We start from the raw sequence: 20,003 nt of genomic DNA, 5'->3' as shown, positions 1-20,003 counted from the left end.
AGCCTGAGTTCATTCTGTGCTTTAGCTTTTCTGACTTTGTGTCTACACGTGCTGGCTATTTGTTTGAGTTCCTCTTTGGTGGTTTCCCCCCTTTTCCATTTTTTGTACACATCCTTTTTTAATCTTAACTCAGTTAAAAGTTCTTTAGATGGCCACCCTGGCTTCTTTAGGCACCTTCCATGTTTCCGTTTCATTGGTATTGCCTGAAGATGTGCTTTTACTATCTCCCTCTTAACAAACTCCCAGCCATCATGAACTCCCTTTCCTTTTAGTATTACTGTCCATGGGATCTCACCCAGCACTTCCCTAGGTTTTATGAAGTCGGCTTTCTTAAAGTCAAGAAATTGAGTCCTAGTATGCTTGGCTGCTCCTTTCCGCTGTATAGTAAACTTCAGAAGAGCATGATCACTCGCGCCTAATGATCCTTCCACTTCTACCCCACTAACCAGGTCATCAACATTGGTTAGGACCAGATCTAAAATGGCTGTTCCTCTTGTTGCTTCTCCCACTTTCTGGACAACAAAGTTGTCTGCAAGGCCAGTGAGGAATCTGTTTGACCTTATGCTCTTGGCTGAGTTTGACATCCAGCAAATATCCGGGTAATTGAAGTCCCCCATTACTACTATCTCCCTTCCTTTTGCATGCTTGGCCATCTGTTCCAGGAAGGCATCATCTATGTCCTCCGTTTGGCTTGGGGATCTATAGTAAACTCCCACAATGAGGTCACTGTTATTCTTCTCTCCCTTAATTTTGACCCAAATGCTCTCACTTTGGCTTTGAGGTTCTAAATCTTGGATCTCTTCACAGGTATACACATCCCTGGCATATAACACCACTCCTCCTCCTTTCTTGTCTGGTCTGTTTCTGTGAAATAGATTGTATCCCTCCATTATTACATTCCAGTCGTGGGACTTATCCCACCAGGTTTCAGTGATGCCTATTATGTCATATTTAGTTTGCTGTACCAAGAGCTCAAGCTCATCTTGTTTATTTCCCATGCTTTGCGCATTAGTGTACAGACATTGAAGTCCATTAATCATTCCCCCGTGTCTCTTATTTAAGGATTTTTTCCTCCTTAAATAAATGACTAAACCGCTTCTGGTGAACTAGAGCAGCACACGGAAACACCATTTACCTTCCTGCTGGAGCAGTACCTATTTATCTACTTGCACTTTGAGGTGCTTTTGAACTGCTAGGTGGGCAGGAGCAGGGACCGAGCAACGGGAGCTCACCCTGTCGCAGGGATTTGAACCACTGACCTTCTGATCGGCAAGTCCTAGGCTCTGTGGTTTAACCCACAGCGCCACCCGTGTCCCTTATTTTTCCAGCTTACTGGACCACAATTTCAAAAGCAACAGCAGCAACACTGGCAGCTAGGAGACCCCTTTTAATTTCACATAGTTTTGAGTGCCCAGCTTAGTGTCACTCCAGACACAGCCTTTGAAGTCTGTTCACAAGAGGTTTCCTGACAAACTGCTTGTAAACAGACTTCAAACTGAAGTTGCTCTGCACCAATCAGCACCGAGAGACTTTGCCTTTGAAGTCTATTGAAACTGCTTGCAAACTGATTTCAAAGGTGAGCCCTTTTCAGGTTGTCACTTGACCTCAGAGTTGGCCAGCAGGGTGAGGGGAAGGAATGATCCATTCAGTGACCATATCCAGTCCCCTCCCTCTGCTGCAGAGCAATATGGGAAATCAGACTGAAAGCCAGCCTGTGGCCAGCAGCAGAGTAGAGAGTTCAATGTGGCTATGGCAGACCTCAGTACTTGCAGGTGGCGCTGTGGTCTAAACCACCGAGCCTCTTGGGCTTGCCAATCAGAAGGTTGGGGGTTCGAATCCCCGTGACAACGGGCTAAGCTCCCGTTGCTCTGTCCCAGCTCCTGCCAACCTAGCAGTTCGAAAGCATGCCAGTGCAAGTAGATAAATAGGTACCACTGCAGCAGGAAGGTAAATGGTGTTTTTGTGCGCTCTGGTTTGTGTCACAGTGTCCCGTTGCACCAGAAGTGCTTTAGTCATGCTGGCCACGTGACCCAGAAAGCTGTCTGTGGAAAAAACGCCGGCTTCCTTGGCCTGAAAGCGAGATGAGCGCCACAACCACACAGTCACCTTTGGCTGGACTTAACCGTCCAGGGTTCCTTTACCTTTGCCTTTTTTTACTTGCAGACCTTGTGGCATCTGCCCTGGGATTCAGGTGTTGGTGCGGAGCCTGGTTAAAATGCATTTATTTCAGGGGTCTGCAGACCACCAGTGGTCCGCAAGCATCATCAAGGTGGTCTGTGGCGTATCTGTGGATTTGCGATGGAACAGAAGAGGTGGCCTATCCATGCATTAAATAGAATTCTGTATGTTATGGAAAAATTAATGACATGTTACAAATCCACGGGGATAAGTGCATCTGCACAAAGATGCCCACAAAACACCCAGCCCCCTACATGGGACTCCAAGAAATGCAAGAGGAGCTCTTCTGCAAATGGCCTTTGCAACATAAGTCAGTTAAATGGGAACAAGGGATCCCGATGCAACTATGGACAGCAGTTGTTTTCACTTCGCCCTGTTTTATCCACGAATCCACCAATTTCTTGATGAAATGTCACTTTTACTGATAAAATCTGAGCTGGAATAGTTCAGAGAGAGCAATACAGCAGTCGTGCATGGCCCCCTAGTCAGCCTCAAGACTCCTGGTCACAGAGCAGGAAATTCTTCCTAGTCTCCCCTCTGTGAAACTGATTTAACAAGTATTGGTAGGCTATCCAAGCTGGCTTGTCAATGAATGAAACAGGCCTGTGACAATGTATTCCGGAGCCAAGATATTCACCATTTCAAAAGAACGGCCCAAACTCACCGGGAATAAGCAGGTGTCTTGACCGACAGGCACCAAGTCATACTCTCATGTTTCTGTTGTGGACCACCTCTCTCTGTGACATTTGTATGATAATTTGGGGTGGTCTTTGGCTAAGGGGTTGGGCAATTTCTAAAGTCTTTAAAAGTTGTTGTGGGTCCCCTCACCTCCTTGCGAGGGCGGCGAGGGGTGGGGGACTCTGTTGCAGCAGAAAATAAAGATATTCCTTGCTTTCTTCACCTCATTCCTGCCTCCATTCATTCATCTCGTAGAATTCCATCCACGTATTCCATAGAATTCAGATTGTGAGATAATAAAATGCAATGCATGAGAAATAAAAGAAGCGATTAACAATACGGCATCCAGCACAGTGTTTTACCATTGATACAACGGGCAGGAAAAGTGGTCCACCCAGACACTCAGTAATGTTCATGTGGTCCATGGGTGGGGGAATGTAAGAGAGACATTGATTTGTTTCATTTGATAAATTTATATCCTTCCTCCAAAACGGTGCACAGGGTGGGAGTGAGGTGCCAGCAGCGACCATGAGTGGCAAGGCCCACTGTCTGAGTCCAGCATCCTGCTTTCGCAGTGGCCAACTAGATCCCCGTGGGAAGCATGCAAACTGGGCATGAGCGCCAGAGCACTTTTCCCATCTGCCCAAGATGGCAAAACAATGAGGCAAGAGGGAGAAATTAGCCTTTGAGCCAGTTAAAATGGCCTGCAGGCTATCCATTGATTAACAAGTCCCCAGGATTCTATTTTGTTTTCATGTTTGTGCGTCTCATGCCAATGCAAGCAAGTTTCTCATGACCCCGTTTAAGGACGGCCACCGGGATCTTCCGACACGGGCAACAGGCCACAAGGCCAGAGGTGAGGGAATTGGCATCTTTAAAATTAACCAAAGTGGTTAAACAACAAACTGGATCACAGCCCTTGGCCCTACCGTTGGGCAAAGGGGAAGGGGGGCCCCCGCCTCAGGCAGCAGAATGTGGGAAGAGTGGAAAAGCAGGCAATTGTCTCCCATCAACCCCCCACCCCTGGCGTGGTCAGTGGTCAAGTTGATGGGCATTGCGGAACGACGACATCAAGAGGACCACAGGTTTCTTCATCCCTTTCTGAGGGAGGTGAGCTTTTACGAGCCGTGCTCTGCAATCACAGGCCAAGGGCTGTGGTGCTGAGGATTTTCAGACCCACTCAAATGTACACCACCCACACCTTTATTTGTTATAAGTGCAGTAAAAAACAACAACCAGATAAACCACACCTGCTGTCTTTTGATCCATCATTGCATCCTCGTCTAATTCACACTAAAACTTGTCCAGGCAAGCCCCACGCTTCCTGTTTGCATAAGGTTGAGGGTTGGATTATGAAACTGTTTGCCAGGAGGAAGGAAGCAGATGCATATTGGCCAAATAAATGCTTCTGCTCGAATGTCGGCTTCGGTTTTTTTTTTTTTTATGAGTGAGATTTCAGGGGGTGGAAGAAATGGAGCGACCAGGTGCTTTGCAGGAGGGGTTGGTGAGCTGAAAGGAGGTTGGGGATTAGGCCCCATCCCAGGATGGCTGAGGAGCCTTTCCTGATAATTCACTTAGTGGGACATTCATCTTGATTAACTGGACCGAAGCTTACATGGAGATTAGGCAACAAGCATCCATTCTGATTTGTTTTGGGGGAGATTATCCAACAATTAGCATTCTCATCCTGATTTAATCCGTATTAAGCAGCTATTATGCATCCTCCCCTTTGCCAGCCCTTTATCCCATCCTTTCTAGTGCATATCTGTGTACACACTATATACTTAAAGAATATCTGCCCCCCCCCAAATCCTGGGAACTGTAATTTACCCTTCAAAGAGCCACAATTCCCGGTACCCTTAGCAAACTACAGTTCCCAGGATTATTTGAGGAAAGCTGCGTGCTTAAAATATATGGAGTATGTGGCTGGGGCAACCTAGTCATATGGACAATGTACAGGGTAATCATCATCATCCCCCATCTCTTTCCTAACGGCCAAAGGTGCTCTTTTTCATTAAAAGCAAGCAAACCAATAAACTAGATTTGTTATGCCAGACCACTTCAACTGCACAAACCTAAATTATTGCTATGTGATTGAATCCCTCCCTCCTACAAAATACTGATGTTTCTGGAGGCAACACAGGCTTTGGAGTATTTTGGGGAGCAAATAACCCAGCTGGCGAAGGAAAAGCATGGAACTCTGGAGTCTCCAGAAGGATGGGAGTGGAGCACAGGACAATGTAACCTACTTTACAGTGGAAAAAATGGACAAAGGACACAGCTCTGTTGGATTCACGGCTTTTTATTAACCTCGGGTTAAGAACTTTGCTTCAGGATGAGAACAGAAATCGTGCTCCGGTGGTGGGGCGGCAGTGGGAGGCCCCATTAGCTAAAGTGGTGCTTCAGGTTAAGAACAGTTTCAGGTTAAGAACGGACCTCCGAAACAAATTATGTACTTAACCCGAGGTACCACTGTAATACTAAATAACTTGAAACAGTAACAACTCACAACTAGCTAACCAATCAGGAGCGACAGTTTTCAATCCTTCATTTACATACCGGTGACCCTGAGTGAGAACTGCCACTAATCTTAATACATAACAGGGGGTATTTATGCCACCTTAAGGGGAAAAGAGGATGGGGCCCAATCATATCTAAAAAGCTCTTTTACCCTTAGCTCAGCTCATATATGGCAAGGCTGGGGGTGGGGTAGGGTTTGCAATTCACAAGCAGGAACTGGAAATAACTGTGTCACACGCCACCCCAATCTCTGTGCAGTGTGAGATTCCCGGGGTTCCCAGCGTTTGTGTTTCCTTTTGGGGAAGACGAGGCACAGACTGTGGTGTCTTTATGATATATGGTTTGTTTATTACATATATACAACCTGAGCCTATGATGAAAGGGTTCACAGCATTATAACCCAAAAGAGTCTTGCTTCTTCCATAGTCATAGCAATCCGCATTGGCTTGCTTTGCTCTCTAGCCTCTCTAACTTTATCCGCTTTATCTGCTGAGGGAGAGAGGGAGGGCCCCATCCATTTGCCTTCTCAAACTTAAGCCTTTGATCTTGTGTAATCTTAATGGCCCTTTCACAAGGAAGCCTGACTTAATTAGCTTTTAACACATGTTGATTCCATAGGATTAAAAGTGTCCAACACACATCTTAACACACCTGGGATTGTCACCCATCTTCAGCACCCCAAACCTTAATTAAATTCTACCTACTGACCCCTGTGTTTTAGTGGTGCTCTGGTCCATGGGGTCACAAAGAGTCGGACACGACTAAACGACTAAACAACAACAACAAGTACCCATGAATTCATAAACATTGGCATCCTCATTGGAACACATCATTGCATGCCTGCTCCTGAACCTTCACAACACAGAGATGCCCGAGGAATTTCCTGTTAAGACATTTCACAGACCTTCTCTCTCAGCTGACCTGACAAAGATAATTTAGGCTGTAAGGCCGTAGCCTGTGCAGTCCAGGAAGCACTGCCTCGTAAGGTTTATGTGTGTGTGACAGGTCCTTATTCCTGAAGCTTTCCCTGATCTAAACATGTGCATCATCCTTGCCTCTACAAAGACTAGCAGATTTTGTAGTGTAGTAGTACAGCAGATTCTGAGCTGGTGGTTAATACTTTGAGCAACACTAGTTCAGGGGTATTGTGAGAAATTAAAACAGTGGTTCTCAGACACCCACCCACACCCACTCTGTGTTGCCATCTTAATTTTACATGGCAGGCATTTCCAGACTTCCATTTATTTTTCAGAGTTTCCTGGGAAGAGGATTTGACTGTTAAACCACTCTGAGATTTGTAGATCTGTGAAGGGAATAAGGGTCTCCGAACAACTCTCAAACTACAGTACCTAGAATTCCTTCGGGTGGGGAGCCATAACTGTTTAAAATGGTATGTTACTGTTTTAAAGGCAGAGTGCAGATGGGGGTCCTTGTCAAACACTCCAGTTTTTCCTGCATCTTCCTTCTGGGTTGCTTCCAGACTGTCACTATTTTGGATTCAATCACACACCAGCAAATGGAGGTTGCACCCGTATAGTTTGTCTTTGCCAACATTGATTGGCCTTTCGCGATAAGGGAACTCCTCTGACACACCTCCTTGAAAACAAAGCAGAGTGAAAAGCCGAGCAAATCGAATCCCTCTGCAAACAGACTTGGACAACGGCTTCATAAAACAGGCCATTGGGAAAGCTGTCAGTGTTCCAGAGCAATAATACTTGTGGGGCATGCTGGGAAATAAAAATGGCGGCTCCCAGAACCCCAGCTGCCTCGTGCGAACATTTGCCAACAGAATGGGTGCTGTGCTGCATCAGACATCCAGGGCAGGGCCTGTGTGGCTTGACTCCTGGCTCCCCTAGGAGGACACTGAGGGAAGAGGGGGATCCCATTTTTCTGGCCCCTACGTGGTCCCCATCGCTCACTATCGCTGATTAATGTTTCTCTCCCTAGTTTTTGCTGTACAAAACTCCAAAGTTCTGTCAAACCAAGCATCCTAGCTAGGCAAATATTTGCATTGGCCATGTTGTCCCACAGCATCCTAGTTGGCTGAGAGCTGAGCAAGGGAGGTCATTGCTGTGAAAACCTAGCCTCTGTTCTGGGATCCATGGGCCTGGAGACTTCATCTGTTTGGTTGGGCAATATGAGAAACTGGCTGGTTACTCTGCCCTGAGTTCCTATCATGAGCTCACCATTGTCAAACTGGTCCAAGCTAGAAACAGCCCTCAGCTTGAAGATTCACAGGGACTTTGTTTGTTAGACAGAGGCACGAGGCCAAAGCAAATATCATTGCCAAGGGGGCATCTTTGCTTTGTATATAATTTGGATTCCTGATGCAATCGCTCTTTGGCTTACAGTACACCTCGCTGGCATTTCCTGGAGGGTTCAATCCTGCCTCCAGGACCTCTGACACACATTCTCTTTCTAACCCCCACCCCCCACTCCCAAAGATCTCACTGGCAAAGAATTTGCTGTATCACGATGGCCACACTTTTACAGTGAGGGGAAATGGGCGTCTGAAAGGCACTGAAGCCAAAAATGATAGACAAACTAAGAATGACGTATACTCAGAGACAAAAGTACAAGGGAGAGATAGTCTCTTTTGGAAGCTATGCACACACATCTTAATTCCAAACAGAAATAAGTGTGATTACATTTATGGAAGGGCTGCTTAGCACATGATCAGAAGCACTCTGTTCATTATTCTTAATATCCTGAGGGCCTGAGACTTGCCACCTGCTGATGGGAGATACAGCTGAGCAACATCTGGAGAGTAAACGGTTTGCTACTGTTGCCTTAAGGCCTCACCTTCTCACCTTGACCTCAAGCAATGTATACAAGAATGCATATCGCAGGGTAAAGTGTATATAAAGAGGCATACATGAGTTAAAATACAGTACACAAATGTGTTATCTTAGGGGCAATTGCCTTACAAAATTTGTGTATTTGGGGAAAGTGCGTACAAAGTTACGTATATTAGGATAAATTCACACCAAACCAGTGCTGGATTTTCATGAGGACTAGCCCCAAAACTTTTGTGAAAATGGGGAGAACGGAACTTATGTAAAAGAGTGGAAAAAATGAGAATCTGAAATTGACAGGTTTCCCTTTTGACATCCAACGACATCAAATGTTCCTTTCCTGTCCAATGCCATCTGGTTCTGTTTATGTCTCTGGTTCACACACGACTTCTGTTTGGAGAAAGTGTTCCCCGGAAGTCCCTGCGTCAGGAGGCCTGAGGGTTTCAGCATTCGTTTACCATAAGTGCTTTGGGACGTGTTTTGTGTGCAGCAATGCAGCGTGGATGTCTCACCCCTCACAGGCTTCTAGGCATAAATATTTAGCAGCTGGGTGGCTGGGTGGGTGGGTGTGATGCTGTTGGACAGGGATGGCGTTTCCTCCCTCAAGTTAACACCGGGCCTAGAGGCTGAAGCAACAGAAGGAGATTATTCCATGGGAAAGGAAGGAATTAGCAAAGAGGCAGAGTAGGAATTATGGTGGAGAGATGCACCTTGTCACTTGGGAAAGAGGACTGTGTACATACCGCACATTTCAAGCACGTGACAGATTCTTGGAAACTGTAGTTGTTGTTTTTATATATAATAATTTCTATTAGTTTTCAATTACAATCCAATAATAGCCTCATTCTAACAATATCAATTTATAATACAATTATTAATATCAATAGTTCAAATACTGAATTATATAATTTAGATAAGGTGCCCCCCCATGCTAGAATTGATGGCTTGATTATTTGCTTTATTTCTGCATTCCAAAATCTTATTAATTTCCATTACATCCCGGTCATAATAATAATCTCTTATACAACAACTGCAATATTAATAACTTCTGTTTGTGTTGACACATTAAATGATTTATAAAACTACAAGTGAGGAACTCAAACTGTATCCTTGTTCTTCCTGTGTGTGGCAATTATTCTGTCTGGGGTGTTTATTCCTGACCTTGGACAGGAAACTGTAGTTTGTTGAGGGCACTTGGAATTGCAGCTCTGTCAGGTGGAGAAATTGAAATTGGAAACAGAATTGTTAGAATCCAATACTAAAAATTTATCAAAAATGTATAACTTGCTGTTGAAATGGAATACGCAGGATGAAACAGTTAAATCAGCTATGATTAAGTGGGCGCAAGATATTGGTCATAACATTATGTTTGCTGACTGGGAAAGGTTGTGGACCACCGGCATGAAATTTACGGCGTGTAACGCCTTGAGAGAAAACATTATGAAATGATCTATAGGTGGTACATGACCCCAGTCAAGCTTGCAAAAATTTACCACTTGTCAGATAACAAATGTTGGAAGTGTAAAGAAAATGAAGGCTCATTCTTTCACCTCTGGTGGACATGCCCAAGGATTAAGGCTTTCTGGGAAATGATATATAATGAAATGAAAAAGATGTTTAAATACACTTTCCTGAAGAAACCAGAGGCCTTTCTCCTGGGTATGGTAAGCCATGTGGTGTTAAAGAAGGACAGAACTTTGTTTTTGTATGCCACAACAGCAGCAAGGATCCTTATTGCAAAGTATTGGAAGACATCAGATCTACCCACTCTGGAAGAATGGCAGATGAAGATGACAGACTACATGGGACTCGCAGAGATGACGGGCAGAATCCGAGACCAGGAGAAAGAGACAGTGGAAGAAGATTGGAAGAAATTTAAGGACTAACTTAATAAATATTACAAGATTAAAGAATGTTAGATTGACATGGACTTAAAAATATTGGTTTTCAGAGACATTAGAGTAAGAAAAGGAATGGAATTAGTAAAAAACTTTTGGGAAATAAGGGAATGGAGTTGCTGATGGGATAATGAAACTAGAATACAAAACGGTGAGGTATGAGGAAGTCGGGGAAATAAGGTTGAGAAAATAAGTTTTGAAATTATACTTGTTGTTTTTTGTTTGTGTTTGTTATCATTGTAGTTGTTTTGTATTTGTATGTTCTTATTGGAAAATTTAATAAATTTTTTTTTTTTTTTAAAAAAAAGGAATTGCAGCTCTGTTAGGGGCAAAACACATTTCCCAGGATTCTTTGGGAGAAACCATGTGCCTTAAATCCATTGTGTGCAGCCAATGGAAGAGAATGGGGAAAGATCACCCCAGGAATCCAGGCTTAGCGCTCCTCTCCCCAAACCTAATAGCCCCCCCTCCTTTGCCATGTCTGACATTACTTAAGTGAAATTAAAGGGAGCCTTGTGTCTCTCTGTCCTTCCAGACTTGCCCTTGCCCTACTGCTGGGAAATGCAAACTTTACTGCTGAATCGGAACAAACGTCAATCAGGTTTTCTCCGGATTGATGTTTGTTCCTATTTATCTCTAAAGAGCAGGCTTTCTAAGGGAAAGCAGCTGGTCAAGGGCAAAAAAACCACTTGGGAAAAAACAGCTTTCTAGGCATGGGAACAGGCACAAGTCTGGATGAGCCCTAAAAGACTAACAGGCTTATTGTGGAATAAATTGCTGAACCGGGGACCATTATAGGTGCCACCTCCTCCTGAGGGAGACCATTCCACTGTCAAACAGCTCTTACCACCAGAAAGTTCTTCCTGATGTGTATCTGTAATTGCCTTTATTGTAACTTGAATCCATTCGTTTGGGTCCTACACTCTGGAGCAGGGAAAAAACCAAATTTGTTCCCTCTTCCATGTGACAGCCCTTTCGATATTTGAAGATGGCTATCATATCTCCTCTCAGTCTCCTCTTTCCCAGTATAAACAAACACTGCTCCCTCAACCATTCCTCATAGGGCTTGGTTTCCAGACCCTTGACCATCTTGGTAGCCCTCCTCTGCACACGTTCCAACTTGTCAATATCCTTCATAAATTGTGGCTCCCAGAACTAGGTACAGTATTCCAGTTGTGGTCTGATCAAGGCAGATTAGGGTGATACTATTACTTCATTTGATTGGGACACTATACTTCTGTTGAGGCAGCCTAGAATAGCATTAGCTTTTTTCCGCTGCTGCATCACACTGTTGACTCATATACAGCTTGTGGTCTACTAAGACTCCTAGATCCTTTTCACATGTAGTGTGGGCAAGCCAGGTCTCTCCCATCTTATATTTGTGCAGCTGGCTAAATGTCGTTGTTGGCATCCATCTGTCTCAGGAGACAATGGGGGAGCGCGCCTTTGGGGTTAAAGTCTGAGGCTGATACAGGAGTGTAGAACCTGACATTTGTCCCTTTTGAAATTCACTTGGTTAGTTCTTCTATCTGCCTTCTGCAGCATTACTTATCCCTCCCAGTTTGGTGCCATCCACAAACCACTCTGCTGCCACTCCCACCCGCCCTCCTGGCACTGCTGTTATGTATGGGTTGTGTGGACATGTGTTTTGACAACAGCTGATGCAACAGTCCTACAAGATAAGTCTTGATCATATTGCAAGTGGGAGAGACTACCTAGAATGTTCCCTGCATTTTTTAAAAAGGAGGATACCCTACAGGTAGAAACCTAGTATTCTGAGATCCAGACAGCTCCTGTCTCAGATCAGAGAGGAAGGAATGCTCCCAGACACCATTCCTTGATGTTCTCCTGAGCCATAAATTTTCCAAATCGGACCAGACATTCCTAAAAGAGGTGGCATATTCACGTAGTTTAAGTATTATGGCAATGCAAACTATGTCACAAGAATGCCAGTCTTCCTGGCCTGACTGGTAAGTTTATAATTCGGATAGATGGTTAAATGTCAGTGCAGTGTTTGGATACTGTCCCGAGTGGAAACATACCACAGTCTTTGACGTGAGCCCCCTAACCAGCTGAAGTCATCAGGATGCCATGAAGACGAGATCAACCCATTTCTCTACCGTCAGCGAATAAAACAGAAACACCTTGTGAGCCAAAGGTGTGATCTAATGCAGTGATCTTCAGCAGATTCAGGACGAAGACCCACCTTGGACTCCCAAATGACAACACAGACTCCCCTCTCTGCCCATCAAGGAATTCCCTGCCAAACCCAACCTTGCTTCAAGTTGCAGAGAGAGGGGTGAGGATGGTGTGTACCCTCACCTCCTGCAGTCATCGGACTCCTGCCTAACTTCCTGGGCTCCCTTTGCTCTGCCATGATGGCAACCAAGCTGCCCCACCACAGCTGACATTTCTGCATGCAAGTCCCCAGCAAACTGGAAAAGGCGCAGACTGGAAAATGAACAGCATCACCCCTTGCACCTATAGGAAAGTGAGACATATGAATGGTCAGAAATACATCTCTTATGGGAAAAGGCTCATGCCTTTCTCCTGCAACCTTGTGCCACACATGGGAATTGAGAAAACAAGCCTCTCATCACAAGAACGTGTCTCAGACCCTTCAAGTGTCCTGATTTTTCAGGGACATCCCTGATTTAGAGAAGCCACCCCAGTTTCTGATTTCATCCCAGAATGTCCTGCTTTTCCCTAGGATGTCCCTATTTTCATTGGAGAAATGTTGGATGGTATGGAGTCCCAAGCCATCTGAAGGCAATCCTGTATAGGGAAGATTTTTTTTAATGTTTAATGTTTTATTATGTTTTTATATACTGTATGTTGGAAGCTGCCCAGAGTGGCTGGGGCAACCCAGTAAGATGTGTAGGGTATAAATAGTAAAATTATCATTATGGAATGGAACGTCCCTATTTTCATGGGAGAAATTTTGGAGGGTATGTGTGTCCTGGCTCAGACTGGGGAGCCCTAGCTGAGGAACAACATGGTGGCAACAACTTGGCCTGTGGGTCCAGACCCATTGGTTGAAGACCTATGGTCTGGCGGTTAAGAAGAACCTGAGCTAAGTCCCACTCAATTCAATGGGGTTTACTCACAGGTAAGAGGGTACAGGATTGCACCATGTTCTACTGAGGCTGCTCCCACCGTAGCCTGAAAATGACTTTCCACCAACCGCTTACCTTATAAGGAGACGGTGACATCATTTTCAGCTCATTGCCCTCTGACGTTTTTCTGTACTGCCCTCTTTTTTATTGGTTTCCTCGCCTTAATTCATTCTGAAATAGCACCATTTCACAATAAAGAAAAGAATGCAAGGGAAACGGTAATTCAAACCCCCCAAAGTGGGGGAAAGGAACTGACTAATTAGTGGAAATGTATAAGTAATTCCACAGCTATGCTGAACAGGAAGCAATTGTTGGTGAAGATGCTAGCTGATATTTAACTTTCTAGAGACTGTGCTACACAGCTAATTACACATATATGCACACAAAGAGGCTTTCATTCTGCACATCCCAGCAACCAGGCTTGGAGACTGACTTTCACTCACACCAGTTTTCAGGAGAGGATCACAGTTCCCCTCCCCAGCTATAGCCCCCCTTGCAAAGGTCCCATTTAGAGAGCTTCCAAGCCTGACTGCTGTGGGGCATGAGGAAGGGAAGCCCCATGGGCTGCACATCTGGCTTAGGCCAAAGTCTCTCAGGTGTTCCTGACTTGCATATGCTAAGTGGTGTGGGTTTCTCATGGCGTTCAAGAACAGGAAGGCAATTTCCCATACTTTCGGGTGGAATTAGGAATTCTGCACATTGAGTTAAAGTGGGGAGTTTGACCCCATACCCTCAGGGGAAGCAGTGAGAGAGGGTTCTTAGCCTTCTCCAGGGGGAGAACACCGTGAGCAAGTGATAGGGGACACTTGGATTGCGGCACATTCAACACCAAAGGAGAGGACCACCAATGCTTTTTAACAAACCAGGGCAAAGTGGTACGGCACCTGTCCTTGGTTCAATCCCAGGTATCTCCAGGTAGGACTGGGAGAGAGCCCAGCTTGAAAACTTGGAGCATCACTGCCAATCAGTGCAGAGCTAGAGTATAAGGCAACTTCTAGGATGATGGAAGCAAAAGTTGGAACCAGGATACATTCCTTATTTCTTCTTTGTAGGCAGGAATTGAGGATGTAGAGGGGAAGCTAGAGATTGTTTGAAACATGAGGTTTAACTACTGGCATGATTAGCGTCTGAAATATACTTTATTCAGCTCATAGTAGCAATGAATGAATCTTTCCCCAAAACTTCTAGCTATATATACATTATTTACACAATGGGCCCTGCATGATTGGCTAATTCTGGGCTGCTCCTGTAGGCCAATCAGGTTGCTGATTCACTTCATCCAGGAGCCTGATTGGCTGCTCCTGCAGGCCAATCAGGTCGCTGATTCACTTCCACCTGGAGCTGGATTGGGTGGCTCCTGCGGACCAATCAGACTGCTGCATTCAGGATCCTATTGTTCTAGGATTCAGCTCAGTACATAACCGCAGGACCCTCAACAACATTGTTGCCATCTTATCTTATTGTACACCAGTGTTTTCTGCATTGTCCTCCTGGGGCGCTTCCAGGCTGCTGCTATTTGGGGGCAGGGTTCCATCGCAGACCCACAAATTCAGGTTCCACAATTATATTTGATTTGGATCCGTTGTGCAATGAACTCACTTTCCCCCAAAGATCAGACTGACATTTTGCAATAAGGAAAGTGACTGGAAAATGCACCAGTTTGACATAACGCCATCTAACCCTCCCTGCAAATCAATCAGAAATAATCAACAGGTCATTTGAGAAGTGCCACTGGCTACAGCTTTCCTGTTATTAAGGCTGCAATCTTACCCCCGTTTTCCTTGGAGTAAGCAGCCACATTGCAAGTAGTCAGAGTTAGGATTGTGCGGTAATTTATGTTTGTGTTAATTTTTCCTTTCCTTTCCAAAACAGCAGTTTTTTTTTAAGAAAGAAAAAGAAAATAGAACGAGACTGAAATAGTAATTAACGCACATGCATTCCCACATGGGAAAGAAGAACCATCTAATTAAAGGGAAATGTATCAGTAATTCCCCTGCTGCACTGAATAGGGAGCAATTAAAGGCAGAAGCTGGAGGGTGATATAATTAAATTTAAACCTTGATAATGGAATTTAGGAAAGTTAATTAAAGGTTGTAGGGGACTTCGTCTGTATGGCACCTACTTCTGAGTAAGCGCTGTAGAAGAATCTTGCCCATTATTATTACCTAATAATAGAGAACTGTACTGTGTGAGATTAGAGATGAGCAGAAATCTGTCCTCCATTCTGCTTCCCCAAGTTTCCTTCCTTTGCAAAAGAGGCTTCCATTTGCCCAACTCATTCTCAGGGGACTTCAGAATTTCTTGAGAATTCTTGTGGGTTCAAAGTTCCGAGTTGACTTTTTCATTGGGTAAGGGCGGGCCCAGTGTGGTGGGCATCGTGCCACTTCAACAGTCATGGCTCCACCGCAAAGAACCCTGGGTGTTAGGAGAACCTATCCACCAAACAGAGCTGCAATTCTGGTTGGCCTGTTCAGCTTGGTCACATGACCTGGGGGAAACAGAAATACAGCATTATTTTAACATAACCCCCAATAGCCTGCTGATCAAGATTGGGGTGCTCGTCCCAAGCTCTTGCAGGAACCAGCTGACTTATGCCAGAGTAATGGACCCCAAAAATGGGATGTTCTGGGATCCAGTCAGAAGGTGGGAAGGCTTCTGTAATTCCGGGATCTCCCACCTAAAACAGGACGGTTGAGGGGTATGCTTTAAAGGGTTGTGTTCACTCTGCCAGGTTTAGACAGGATTTGGATCTGGTGTGACTTTATTCCAGCTTCCTTTAGTCCAGCTTCCTTTATGCCAGCTTCTTGCGCATAGGACTGTTCCCGAAATCTCCCAAAAGGGGCATTCAGTGGAACCGTGCCTCTTACTTGACTCTTGGATTTGTGTGTTGCTGTTTTTTGGTATGCTAATGCTGCACAATGAAGAATTAAAATTGAGAAATTAGGCACCTGGCTGTCTCATGAGAGAACAGGATGCTGGACTAGTTGGGCCATGGGCCTGATCCAGCGGAGCTCTTCTTATGCCCCATAGATAATTTCCCCCGGCGTCCTGCATTCAGCACAGACAGCTCTTTTCATTTCACACCTTTGGGCAACTCTTCATCGTTTACTCTTAAACATAGTTAATTCCTAGGAAATGTGAAATATGCTTATAAATTCAGTCCTGGCACTTGTAATTCAGTTTCCATTACATTTGGCCTTCATATAACTCAGATGAATTCACCAGGAAATCTCCTCCAACCCAAGGAATTTCTATATTTTTGGAAGGTGCTTGCTGTAAGTAGAGCAATACATCTGAACTAAAAATAACCTTTCTTTATTTGACGTGTACTGTACATTTCCGATGCTCGTGATTAAAAGACACTAAAAATAGGCACAGACTTGGTTAGACAGATATTTATGTTTGTTGTGCGGAGAATAAATAGTTGATTTTCCATTAAGCATCTCTGAGGACCCACACCTGGGATTTTTGGAAACGTGGCGCAGCCCCTGCACGTGGGGGAGGCTGTCTGTGACTCTTGTTCTGAACTTCTTTATCCTATAGGTCAGCATTCCCCACAATAGGCCCTCCAGATGTGTTGGACTACAACTCCCATGAGCCACAGCTCATCCATGGCCATGGATGATGGGTGTTGTAGTCAAAACATTTGGGAGGAGGCAGCAGGCTGGAGAAGGCTTCTGTAGGCTTCTGTTCCTCATGGAGGACAGGTGTTCTGGCTTTTACATGTGGTTAAAGTTGTTCCCATTTTACAGCTGGGAACTGAGTCTTTGCTTCTGAGCTGGCCAAGACCTAGCCCTGAATTCCATGACACAGCAGACTCTTGTGTGTGTTTACTCAAAATGGGGTAGGGAGATGGGTGAATCTGTCAATTCAGTTTCTGATTTTCCCCAGTCTTATGTCTGGTTCTCCACATCTCCACACAGGTTTGCAACTTGTTTTTAAAGCCATTTTAGTGCCAATTTCTCCTAATATACTAATATTCAGCAGGCTCTTCTTATGACCTGAGGGATAGCTCAGTCAGTAGAGCGTGAGACTCTTGATCTCAGAGTCATGGGTTTTTGAGACCCACATTGGGCAAAAGATCCCCATGGTCCTTTCCACTTCTACTATTCTATGATTCTTCACAACAACCCTGCGGGGAACTTTAGACAGAGAGCACATCTTTCATAGCTGAGTAGAGATTTGAACCTGAATCACCTGAGTCCTAGTCAGTGCTTTTTTTTCTAAAAAAATGTTTAGGGTTACTCTCATTTTCCTACTCATATTTAAATAAGTAAAGGGAACCCTGACCACTAGGTCTAGTCGTGACCAACTCTGGGGTTGCGGCACTCACCTCGCTTTATTGGCCAAGGGAGCCGGCGTACAGCTTCCAGGTCATGTGGCCAGCATGACTAAGCTGCTTCTGGCGAGCCATAGCAGCGCACGGAAACGCCGTTTACCTTCCCACCAGAGCGGTACCTATTTATCTACTTGCACTTGACGTGCTTTCGAACTGCTAGGTTGGCAGGAGCAGGGACCGAGCAACGGGAGCTCACCCCATCGCAGGGATTCAAACCGCCAACCTTCCGATCGGCAAGCCCTAGGCTCTGTGGTTTAATCCACAGCGCCACCTGTGTTTTGGCCCTCAATGAGGCCAAACTTAGATTCACAAAATGTTTAGGGGTATGCTTACCCCTCCATCCCCGCAGAAAAAAAGCTCTGGTCCTAGTCCAGCACTCTAAGCACTATGTAACATTGCCTAACCCACAAATCCCCACTACTTTGAACATGCATGGAGGGAAGGTCAGAAAATTTGAATGAAACAAGTCAAGGGAGGAAAAGAGCCGTCAGGTTTCCATACAGGAGTCCTGACTCCCATCATCTTTGCCAGAAACGCAAATATTTTATGGCCTTCAGCTGAGAAATGTTTGTGAGCTGCGGAAGTGGCTGAGTAGGTCAGCCTTCAACCCCAGCCCAACCTCCCCTTCCTCCAAAAAGAAATTCCCAAATTACAACAGGAAAGTTTGTAATTTCCCAAACAGGGCAAGTGTGTGTGTGTGTGTGTGTGTGTGTGTGTGTGTGTGTGTGTATGTCATAGTCAGAAGTAGCAGGTGAACCTCGTCCGGGTATGCGGGGGCTGCTTTATGAAAGCTCACCAGAGCATCATGGAAATAGCACGTCCCTGTTGCTGGGAACTCTCCTCCTGATCTCAGCGCTTAGGTACAATTTCACAGGTGGCCAGCTTCCTCCAAAGTCCAGCTTCCTCTGCTTTTTTTTTTCTTAGTAGGGGAAATCAACAGCACACTCCAGACCGGCATTTTATTGCAGCTGCATTCCTTCAACGTATCCATGATGCAATAATAGTGCCTTGGTGTGAATCTGATCTTCCGTTTGTTCTGCAGTGCTTCCCGAACGCTGACATGCTGTTGCTGTCCAGAGGAGCTATAGCCCAACAAAACTGGGGCAAAAACAAACTACTTATGCTATGAAGAGATGTCAGGATTCAACGGGAAGTTACAGGACTCGCAGTGACTGGGAATGAAGCAGCGTGGCCAACCCAAGATGTCTGCATGCACAAACAGTATTAAAAGCAGAATCGTATGTGACTGCCCTGATAGCATCATGAGCGCGAAGCATCATGAACGGGTGATAGAAAGGAGGGGACCTTTCCTGGCCAAACAGGACCAGCCCAAGCCTGAAGCAAAGGGCATGATAGCTCTGCTCCCATTTCCTCTACAGACGTTATCCAGGCTGGCAGCTGAATCTTATTGGCTTCAGCACCGGTGATGGCACACAAAGCTGTGTCTTCCAACAGGACTGGGGTAGGGAATTGAGCAGCAACAGCCAGGCAGACTGCCCCAAACACAGCCACAGCTTCTGCCGCTCAAGGCAGCTGATTCGCTGTACCTAACAGCAGGGCAGGCCTGACAATTATGGACATGTCAGAGAGTTCTGTCAGAAACCGGAACAGAAATTGCCACAATTCGCCTGTGTGTTTGAGGTCAGGAACGGAAGCCATGCAAGCAAAGATGAGCAGTACTCACCATTATTATTTTTTGGTCTTCAGTGTTTCATAAACCATCACATTACTTTTTTCTGCTTTGTTGTTATTGCCTTAATTTCGGATAGTGAGATGAGTTACATAGGTTTCAGCAGAAGCCAAACTGTAGCGGAACGGAAACAGTGCTGCTTGTGACAGAAATCGCCGCCTCCCAAAATCCTTGTGTTGCTCATAAGATATCTCATCTACCTTTCCCCATAGGATCCCAGGGTGGGTAACATCAAATACAGTTATATGACTGCCAACGTTTATACCACAGTCCTTCAGACATCCCTTTCCAGTAAAGAAATCTTGATGTGCAGGATATGGCCTTGATCCCAGCTCTAGATATACAATAGGCCAATAACACATGACAGCGTTAATGCAAAGGCAAGATGACATTTGTGAATCTGCGATTTGAATGCAAGGAAATGTTACATGCAAATATATACAGCATTTATGGATGTTCTAAAGTCAACAGGACATGAATAGCGGCAACTTAATGGGAGGGTTGTAAAAACTGATTCAAGTTAATGATTTATTTAAGTTTAAAGATTTATTTTTGGCATTGGTATAAATGGCAAATGGAAGGCACTGTCTGCGAAGAGGCACTCTCCCACGAGAGGAAAAGCCTCTCAAGGACGTACCCAGGGGTTGGCTAAGCTGGCCTCTGCCAAGGGCCCAGTCCCAGGGTGTGAGTGTGCAAAATTGTGCCTCTTCACTCTGGCTCAGAGTGGCTAGGAGCCCACCCACCCATTTGCACACCCCCTGGGCTCCTCCTCACAGGGGCAGCCAGCAG

Source organism: Podarcis erhardii (assembly GCF_964252035.2).
Source record: "Podarcis erhardii genome assembly, chromosome: 13".
NCBI classification, from domain to species: domain Eukaryota; kingdom Metazoa; phylum Chordata; class Lepidosauria; order Squamata; family Lacertidae; genus Podarcis; species Podarcis erhardii.
This window is presented reverse-complemented; position numbering follows the sequence as displayed.